The sequence below is a fragment of the Cherax quadricarinatus genome, chromosome 7 (assembly GCF_038502225.1).
Source record: "Cherax quadricarinatus isolate ZL_2023a chromosome 7, ASM3850222v1, whole genome shotgun sequence".
Taxonomy (NCBI): domain Eukaryota; kingdom Metazoa; phylum Arthropoda; class Malacostraca; order Decapoda; family Parastacidae; genus Cherax; species Cherax quadricarinatus.
The window spans coordinates 15,586,061-15,595,239 of NC_091298.1; positions in this window are offsets into that span (position 1 = coordinate 15,586,061).

Consider the following 9,179-nt stretch of genomic DNA (forward strand, 5'->3'; position numbering starts at 1 on the left):
GACACTCTCCTCCCTCCCTCCCTCCCGACACTCTCCTCCCTCTCTCATGATATTCTCCTCCTTCCTTCCTGATACTCTCCTCCCTTCCTCCTGACACTCTCCTCCCTCCCTCATGAAACTCTCCTCCCTCCCTCATGACATTCTCCTTCCTCCCTCCTGACACTCTCCTCTCTCCCTCATGACACTCTCCTCCCTCCCTCCTGACACTCTCCTCCCTTCCTCCTGACACTTTCCTCCCTCCCTCATGGCACTCTCCTCCCTCCCTCTTGACACTCTCCTCCCACCCTCCTGACACTTTCCTCCCTCCCTCCTGACACTTTCCTCCCTCCCTCTTGACACTCCCCTCCCTCCCTCCTGACACTTTCCTCCCTCACTCATGACACTCTCCTCCCTCCCTCCTGACACTCTCCTCCCTCCCTCATGACACTCTCCTCCCTCCTGACATTCTCCTCCCTCCCTCCTGACACTCTCCTCCCTCCTTCATGACACTTTCCTCCCTCCCTCCCTCCCTCCTGACATTCTCCTCCCTCCATCCCGACACTCTCCTCCCTCCCTCATGATATTCTCCTCCCTCCTTCCTGATACTCTCCTCCCTTCCTCCTGACACTCTCCTCCCTCCCTCATGAAACTCTCCTCCCTCCCTCCTGACACTCTCCTCCCTCCCTCATGACATTCTCCTTCCTCCTGACACTCTCCTCTCTCCCTCATGACACTCTCCTCCCTCCCTCCTGACACTCTCCTCCCTCCCTCCTGACACTTTCCTCCCTCCCTCATGGCACTCTCCTCCCTCCCTCTTGACACTCTCCTCCCACCCTCCTGACACTTTCCTCCCTCCCTCCTGACACTGTCCTCCCTCCTTCTTGACACTCCCCTCCCTCCCTCCTGACACTTTCCTCCCTCCCTCCTGACACTCTCCTCCCTCCCTCCTGACACTTTCCTCCCTCCCTCATGACACTCTCCTCCCTCCCTCCTGACATTCTCCTCCCTCCCTCCTGACACTCTCCTCCCTCCTTCATGACACTCTCCTCCCTCCCTCCCTTCTGACGCTTTCCTCTCTACCTCGTGACACTCTCATCCCTCCCTCCTGACACTCTCTTCCCTCCTTCATGACACTCTCCTCCCTCCTTCATGACACTCTCATGCCTCCCTCCCTCCTGACACTTTCCTCCCTCCCTCAGGACACTCTCCTCCCTCCCTCCTGACATTCTCCTCCCTCCCTCCTGACACTCTCCTCCCTCCTTCCTGACACTTTCCTCCTTCCCTCATGACACTTTCCTCCCTCCCTCAGGACACTCTTCTCCTTCCCTCCTGACATTCTCCTCCCTCCCTCCCGACACTCTCCTCCCTCCCTAATGACATTCTCCTCCCTCCCTCATGATACTCCTCCCTCCCTCCTTCCCTCTTGACACTCTCCTCCTTCCCTTATGACACTCTCCTCCCTCCCTCCTGACACTCCCCTCCCTCCTGACACTCCCCTCCCTCCCTAATGACAATCTCCTCCCTCCCTCATGATACTCCTCCCTCCCTCCTTCCCTCTTGACACTCTCCTCCTTCCCTTATGACACTCTCCTCCCTCCCTCCTGATACTCTCCTCCCTCCCTCCTGACACTATCCTCCCTCCCTCCTGACACTCTCCCCCTCCCTCCTGACACTTCCCTCCCTCCCTCATGACACTCTCCTCCCTCCCTCCTGATACTCTCCTCCATCCCTCCTGACACTCTGCTCCCTCCCTCCTGACACTCTCCTCCCTCCCTCCTGATACTCTCCTCCCTCTCTCCTGACACTATCCTCCCTCCCTTGTGATACTCTATTCCCTCCCTACTGATACTCTCCTCCCTCCCTCCTGATACTCTCCTCCCTCCCTCCTGATGCTCACCTCCCTCTTTCCTGATACTCTCCTCATTCCCTCCTGATACTCTCCTCCGTCCCTCCTGATACTTTCTTCTCTCCCTTCTGATGCTTTCCTCCCTCCCTCCTGATACTTTCCTCTCTCCCTCCTGATACTCTCCTCCCTCCCTCCTGATGCTCTCCTCCCTCCCTCCTGATACTCTCCTCCCTCCCTCCTAATACTCTCCTCCCTCCCTCCTGATACTTTCCTCTCTCCCTCCCTCCTGATACTCTCCTCCCTCCCTCCTGATACTTTCCTCTCTCCCTCCTGATACTCTCCTCCCTCCCTCCTGATACTTTCATCTCTCCCTCCTGATACTCTCCTCCCTTCTTCCTGATACTCTCCTCCCTCCCTCCTGATACTCTCCTCCCTCCCTCTTGAAACTCTCCTCTCTTCCTCCTGATACTCTCCTCCCTCCATCCTGATACTCTCCTCCCTCCCTCCTGATACTCTCCTCCCTTTCTCCTGATACTCTCCTCCTTCCCTCCTGATACTTTCCTCCCTCCCTCCTGATACCCTCCTCCCTCCCTCCTGATACTCTCCTCCCTCCTTCCTGATACCCTCCTCCCTCCTTCCTGATACTCTCCTCCCTCCCTCCTGATACTCTGCTCCCTCCCTCCTGATACTCTCCTTCCTCCCTTCTGATACGTTCCTCTCTCCCTTTTGATACTTTCCTCCCTCCCTCCTGATACTTTCCTCTCTCCCTTCTGATACTCTCCTGCCTCTCTCCTGATACTCTCCTCCCTCCCTCCTGATACTCTCCTCCCTCCCTCTTGATACCCTCCTCCTTCCCTCCTGATACTCTCCTCCCTCCCTCCTGATACTTTCATCTCTCCCTCCTGATACTCTCCTCCCTTCTTCCTGATACTCTCCTCCCTCCCTCCTGATACTCTCCTCCCTCCCTCTTGAAACTCTCCTCTCTTCCTCCTGATACTCTCCTCCCTCCATCCTGATACTCTCCTCCCTCCCTCCTGATACTCTCCTCCCTTTCTCCTGATACTCTCCTCCTTCCCTCCTGATACTTTCCTCCCTCCCTCCTGATACCCTCCTCCCTCCCTCCTGATACTCTCCTCCCTCCTTCCTGATACCCTCCTCCCTCCTTCCTGATACTCTCCTCCCTCCCTCCTGATACTCTGCTCCCTCCCTCCTGATACTCTCCTTCCTCCCTTCTGATACGTTCCTCTCTCCCTTTTGATACTTTCCTCCCTCCCTCCTGATACTTTCCTCTCTCCCTTCTGATACTCTCCTCCCTTTCTCCTGATACCCTCCTCCCTCCCTCTTGATACTCTCCTCCCTCCCTCTTGATACCCTCCTCCTTCCCTCCTGATACTCTCCTCCCTCCCTCCTGATACTCTCCTCCCTCCCTTCTGATACTCTCCTCCCTACCTCCTGATACTCTCCTCCCTCCCTCCTGATACTCTCCTCCCTCCCTCCTGATACTTTCCTCTCTCCCTCCTGATACTTTCCTCCCTCCCTCCTGATACTTTCCTCTCTCCCTCCTGATACTCTCCTCCCTCCCTCCTGATCCTCTCCTCCTTCCCTCCTGATACTTTCCTCTCTCCCTCCTGATACTCTCCTCCTCCCTCCTGATACTTTCATCTCTCCCTCCTGATACTCTCCTCCCTCCTTCCTGATACTCTCCTCCCTCCCTCCTGATACTCTCCTCCCTCCCTCCTGATACTCTCCTCCCTCCCTCTTGAAACTCTCCTCTCTCCCTCCTGATACTCTCCTCCCTCCATCCCGATACTCTCCTCCTTCCCTCCTGATACTTTCCTCCCTCTCTCCTGATACCCTACTTCCTCCCTCCTGATACTCTCCTCCCTCCCTCCTGATACCCTCCTCCCTCCTTCCTGAAACTCTCCTCCCTCCCTCCTGATACTCTCCTCCCTCCCTCCTGATACTCTCCTTCCTCCCTCCTGATACTTTCTTCTCTCCCTCCTGATACTTTCCTCCCTCCCTCCTGATACTTTCCTCTCTCCCTCCTGATACTCTCCTGCCTCTCTTTTATACTCTCCTCCCTCCCTCCTGATACTCTCCTCCGTCCCTCCTGATACTCTCCTCCCTTTCTCCTGATACCCTCCTCCCTCCCTCCTGATACTCTCCTCCCTCCCTCTTGATACCCTCCTCCTTCCCTCCTGATACTCTCCTCCCTCCCTCTTGATACTCTCCTCCCTCCCTTCTGATGCTCTCCTCCCTCCCTCCTGATACTCTCCTCTCTCCCTCCTGATACTCTCCTCCCTCCCTCCTGATAATTTCCTCTCTCCCTCCTGATACTTTCCTCCCTCCCTCCTGATACTTTCCTCTCTCCCTCCTGATACTCTCCTCCCTCCCTCCTGATACCTTCCTCCCTCCCTCCTGATGCTCTCCTCCCTCCCTCCTGATACTTTCATCTCTCCCTCCTGATACTCTCCTCCCTCCTTCCTGATACTCTCCTCCCTCCCTCCTGATACTCTCCTCCCTCCCTCCTGATACTCTCCTCCCTCCCTCTTGAAACTCTCCTCTCTCCCTCCTGATACTCTCCTCCCTCCATCCCGATACTCTCCTCCTTCCCTCCTGATACTTTCCTCCCTCTCTCCTGATACCCTACTTCCTCCCTCCTGATACTCTCCTCCCTCCCTCCTGATACCCTCCTCCCTCCTTCCTGAAACTCTCCTCCCTCCCTCCTGATACTCTCCTCCCTCCCTCCTGATACTCTCCTTCCTCCCTCCTGATACTTTCTTCTCTCCCTCCTGATACTTTCCTCCCTCCCTCCTGATACTTTCCTCTCTCCCTCCTGATACTCTCCTGCCTCTCTTTTATACTCTCCTCCCTCCCTCCTGATACTCTCCTCTCTCCCTTCTGATACTCTCCTCCCTTTCTCCTGATACCCTCCTCCCTCCCTCTTGATACTCTCCTCCCTCCCTCTTGATACCCTCCTCCTTCCCTCCTGATACTCTCCTCCCTCCCTCCTGATACTCTCCTCCCTCCCTTCTGATACTCTCCTCCCTACCTCCTGATACTCTCCTCCCTCCCTCCTGATACTCTCCTCCCTTTCTCCTGATACCCTCCTCCCTCCCTCTTGATACTCTCCTCCCTCCCTCTTGATACCCTCCTCCTTCCCTCCTGATACTCTCCTCCCTCCCTCCTGATACTCTCCTCCCTCCCTTCTGATACTCTCCTCCCTACCTCCTGATACTCTCCTCCCTCCCTCCTGATACTCTCCTCCCTCCCTCCTGATACTTTCCTCTCTCCCTCCTGATACTTTCCTCCCTCCCTCCTGATACTTTCCTCTCTCCCTCCTGATACTCTCCTCCCTCCCTCCTGATCCTCTCCTCCTTCCCTCCTGATACTTTCCTCTCTCCCTCCTGATACTCTCCTCCTCCCTCCTGATACTTTCATCTCTCCCTCCTGATACTCTCCTCCCTCCTTCCTGATACTCTCCTCCCTCCCTCTTGAAACTCTCCTCTCTTCCTCCTGATACTCTCCTCCCTCCATCCTGATACTCTCCTCCCTCCCTCCTGATACTCTCCTCCCTTTCTCCTGATACTCTCCTCCTTCCCTCCTGATACTTTCCTCCCTCCCTCCTGATACCCTCCTCCCTCCCTCCTGATACTCTCCTCCCTCCTTCCTGATACCCTCCTCCCTCCTTCCTGATACTCTCCTCCCTCCCTCCTGATACTCTGCTCCCTCCCTCCTGATACTCTCCTTCCTCCCTTCTGATACGTTCCTCTCTCCCTTTTGATACTTTCCTCCCTCCCTCCTGATACTTTCCTCTCTCCCTTCTGATACTCTCCTGCCTCTCTCCTGATACTCTCCTCCCTCCCTCCTGATACTCTCCTCCCTCCCTCTTGATACCCTCCTCCTTCCCTCCTGATACTCTCCTCCCTCCCTCCTGATACTTTCATCTCTCCCTCCTGATACTCTCCTCCCTTCTTCCTGATACTCTCCTCCCTCCCTCCTGATACTCTCCTCCCTCCCTCCTGATACTTTCTTCTCTCCCTCCTGATACTTTCCTCCCTCCCTCCTGATACTTTCCTCTCTCCCTCCTGATACTCTCCTGCCTCTCTTTTATACTCTCCTCCCTCCCTCCTGATACTCTCCTCTCTCCCTTCTGATACTCTCCTCCCTTTCTCCTGATACCCTCCTCCCTCCCTCTTGATACTCTCCTCCCTCCCTCTTGATACCCTCCTCCTTCCCTCCTGATACTCTCCTCCCTCCCTCCTGATACTCTCCTCCCTCCCTTCTGATACTCTCCTCCCTACCTCCTGATACTCTCCTCCCTCCCTCCTGATACTCTCCTACCTTTCTCCTGATACCCTCCTCCCTCCCTCTTGATACTCTCCTCCCTCCCTCTTGATACCCTCCTCCTTCCCTCCTGATACTCTCCTCCCTCCCTCCTGATACTCTCCTCCCTCCCTTCTGATACTCTCCTCCCTACCTCCTGATACTCTCCTCCCTCCCTCCTGATACTCTCCTCCCTCCCTCCTGATACTTTCCTCTCTCCCTCCTGATACTTTCCTCCCTCCCTCCTGATACTTTCCTCTCTCCCTCCTGATACTCTCCTCCCTCCCTCCTGATCCTCTCCTCCTTCCCTCCTGATACTTTCCTCTCTCCCTCCTGATACTCTCCTCCTCCCTCCTGATACTTTCATCTCTCCCTCCTGATACTCTCCTCCCTCCTTCCTGATACTCTCCTCCCTCCCTCTTGAAACTCTCCTCTCTCCCTTCTGATACTTTCCTGCCTCTCTCCTGATACTCTCCTCCCTCCCTCCTGATACTCTCCTTCCTCCCTCCTGATACTTTCTTCTCTCCCTCCTGATACTTTCCTCCCTCCCTCCTGATACTTTCCTCTCTCCCTCCTGATACTCTCCTGCCTCTCTTTTATACTCTCCTCCCTCCCTCCTGATACTCTCCTCTCTCCCTTCTGATACTCTCCTCCCTTTCTCCTGATACCCTCCTCCCTCCCTCTTGATACTCTCCTCCCTCCCTCTTGATACCCTCCTCCTTCCCTCCTGATACTCTCCTCCCTCCCTCCTGATACTCTCCTCCCTCCCTTCTGATACTCTCCTCCCTACCTCCTGATACTCTCCTCCCTCCCTCCTGATACTCTCCTCCCTTTCTCCTGATACCCTCCTCCCTCCCTCTTGATACTCTCCTCCCTCCCTCTTGATACCCTCCTCCTTCCCTCCTGATACTCTCCTCCCTCCCTCCTGATACTCTCCTCCCTCCCTTCTGATACTCTCCTCCCTACCTCCTGATACTCTCCTCCCTCCCTCCTGATACTCTCCTCCCTCCCTCCTGATACTTTCCTCTCTCCCTCCTGATACTTTCCTCCCTCCCTCCTGATACTTTCCTCTCTCCCTCCTGATACTCTCCTCCCTCCCTCCTGATCCTCTCCTCCTTCCCTCCTGATACTTTCCTCTCTCCCTCCTGATACTCTCCTCCTCCCTCCTGATACTTTCATCTCTCCCTCCTGATACTCTCCTCCCTCCTTCCTGATATTCTCCTCCCTCCCTCTTGAAACTCTCCTCTCTTCCTCCTGATACTCTCCTCCCTCCATCCTGATACTCTCCTCCCTCCCTCCTGATACTCTCCTCCCTTTCTCCTGATACTCTCCTCCTTCCCTCCTGATACTTTCCTCCCTCCCTCCTGATACCCTCCTCCCTCCCTCCTGATACTCTCCTCCCTCCTTCCTGATACCCTCCTCCCTCCTTCCTGATACTCTCCTCCCTCCCTCCTGATACTCTGCTCCCTCCCTCCTGATACTCTCCTTCCTCCCTTCTGATACGTTCCTCTCTCCCTTTTGATACTTTCCTCCCTCCCTCCTGATACTTTCCTCTCTCCCTTCTGATACTCTCCTGCCTCTCTCCTGATACTCTCCTCCCTCCCTCCTGATACTCTCCTCCCTCCCTCTTGATACCCTCCTCCTTCCCTCCTGATACTCTCCTCCCTCCCTCCTGATACTTTCATCTCTCCCTCCTGATACTCTCCTCCCTTCTTCCTGATACTCTCCTCCCTCCCTCCTGATACTCTCCTCCCTCCCTCTTGAAACTCTCCTCTCTTCCTCCTGATACTCTCCTCCCTCCATCCTGATACTCTCCTCCCTCCCTCCTGATACTCTCCTCCCTTTCTCCTGATACTCTCCTCCTTCCCTCCTGATACTTTCCTCCCTCCCTCCTGATACCCTCCTCCCTCCCTCCTGATACTCTCCTCCCTCCTTCCTGATACCCTCCTCCCTCCTTCCTGATACTCTCCTCCCTCCCTCCTGATACTCTGCTCCCTCCCTCCTGATACTCTCCTTCCTCCCTTCTGATACGTTCCTCTCTCCCTTTTGATACTTTCCTCCCTCCCTCCTGATACTTTCCTCTCTCCCTTCTGATACTCTCCTCCCTTTCTCCTGATACCCTCCTCCCTCCCTCTTGATACTCTCCTCCCTCCCTCTTGATACCCTCCTCCTTCCCTCCTGATACTCTCCTCCCTCCCTCCTGATACTCTCCTCCCTCCCTTCTGATACTCTCCTCCCTACCTCCTGATACTCTCCTCCCTCCCTCCTGATACTCTCCTCCCTCCCTCCTGATACTTTCCTCTCTCCCTCCTGATACTTTCCTCCCTCCCTCCTGATACTTTCCTCTCTCCCTCCTGATACTCTCCTCCCTCCCTCCTGATCCTCTCCTCCTTCCCTCCTGATACTTTCCTCTCTCCCTCCTGATACTCTCCTCCTCCCTCCTGATACTTTCATCTCTCCCTCCTGATACTCTCCTCCCTCCTTCCTGATACTCTCCTCCCTCCCTCCTGATACTCTCCTCCCTCCCTCCTGATACTCTCCTCCCTCCCTCTTGAAACTCTCCTCTCTCCCTCCTGATACTCTCCTCCCTCCATCCCGATACTCTCCTCCTTCCCTCCTGATACTTTCCTCCCTCTCTCCTGATACCCTACTTCCTCCCTCCTGATACTCTCCTCCCTCCCTCCTGATACCCTCCTCCCTCCTTCCTGAAACTCTCCTCCCTCCCTCCTGATACTCTCCTCCCTCCCTCCTGATACTCTCCTTCCTCCCTCCTGATACTTTCTTCTCTCCCTCCTGATACTTTCCTCCCTCCCTCCTGATACTTTCCTCTCTCCCTCCTGATACTCTCCTGCCTCTCTTTTATACTCTCCTCCCTCCCTCCTGATACTCTCCTCCGTCCCTCCTGATACTCTCCTCCCTTTCTCCTGATACCCTCCTCCCTCCCTCCTGATACTCTCCTCCCTCCCTCTTGATACCCTCCTCCTTCCCTCCTGATACTCTCCTCCCTCCCTCTTGATACTCTCCTCCC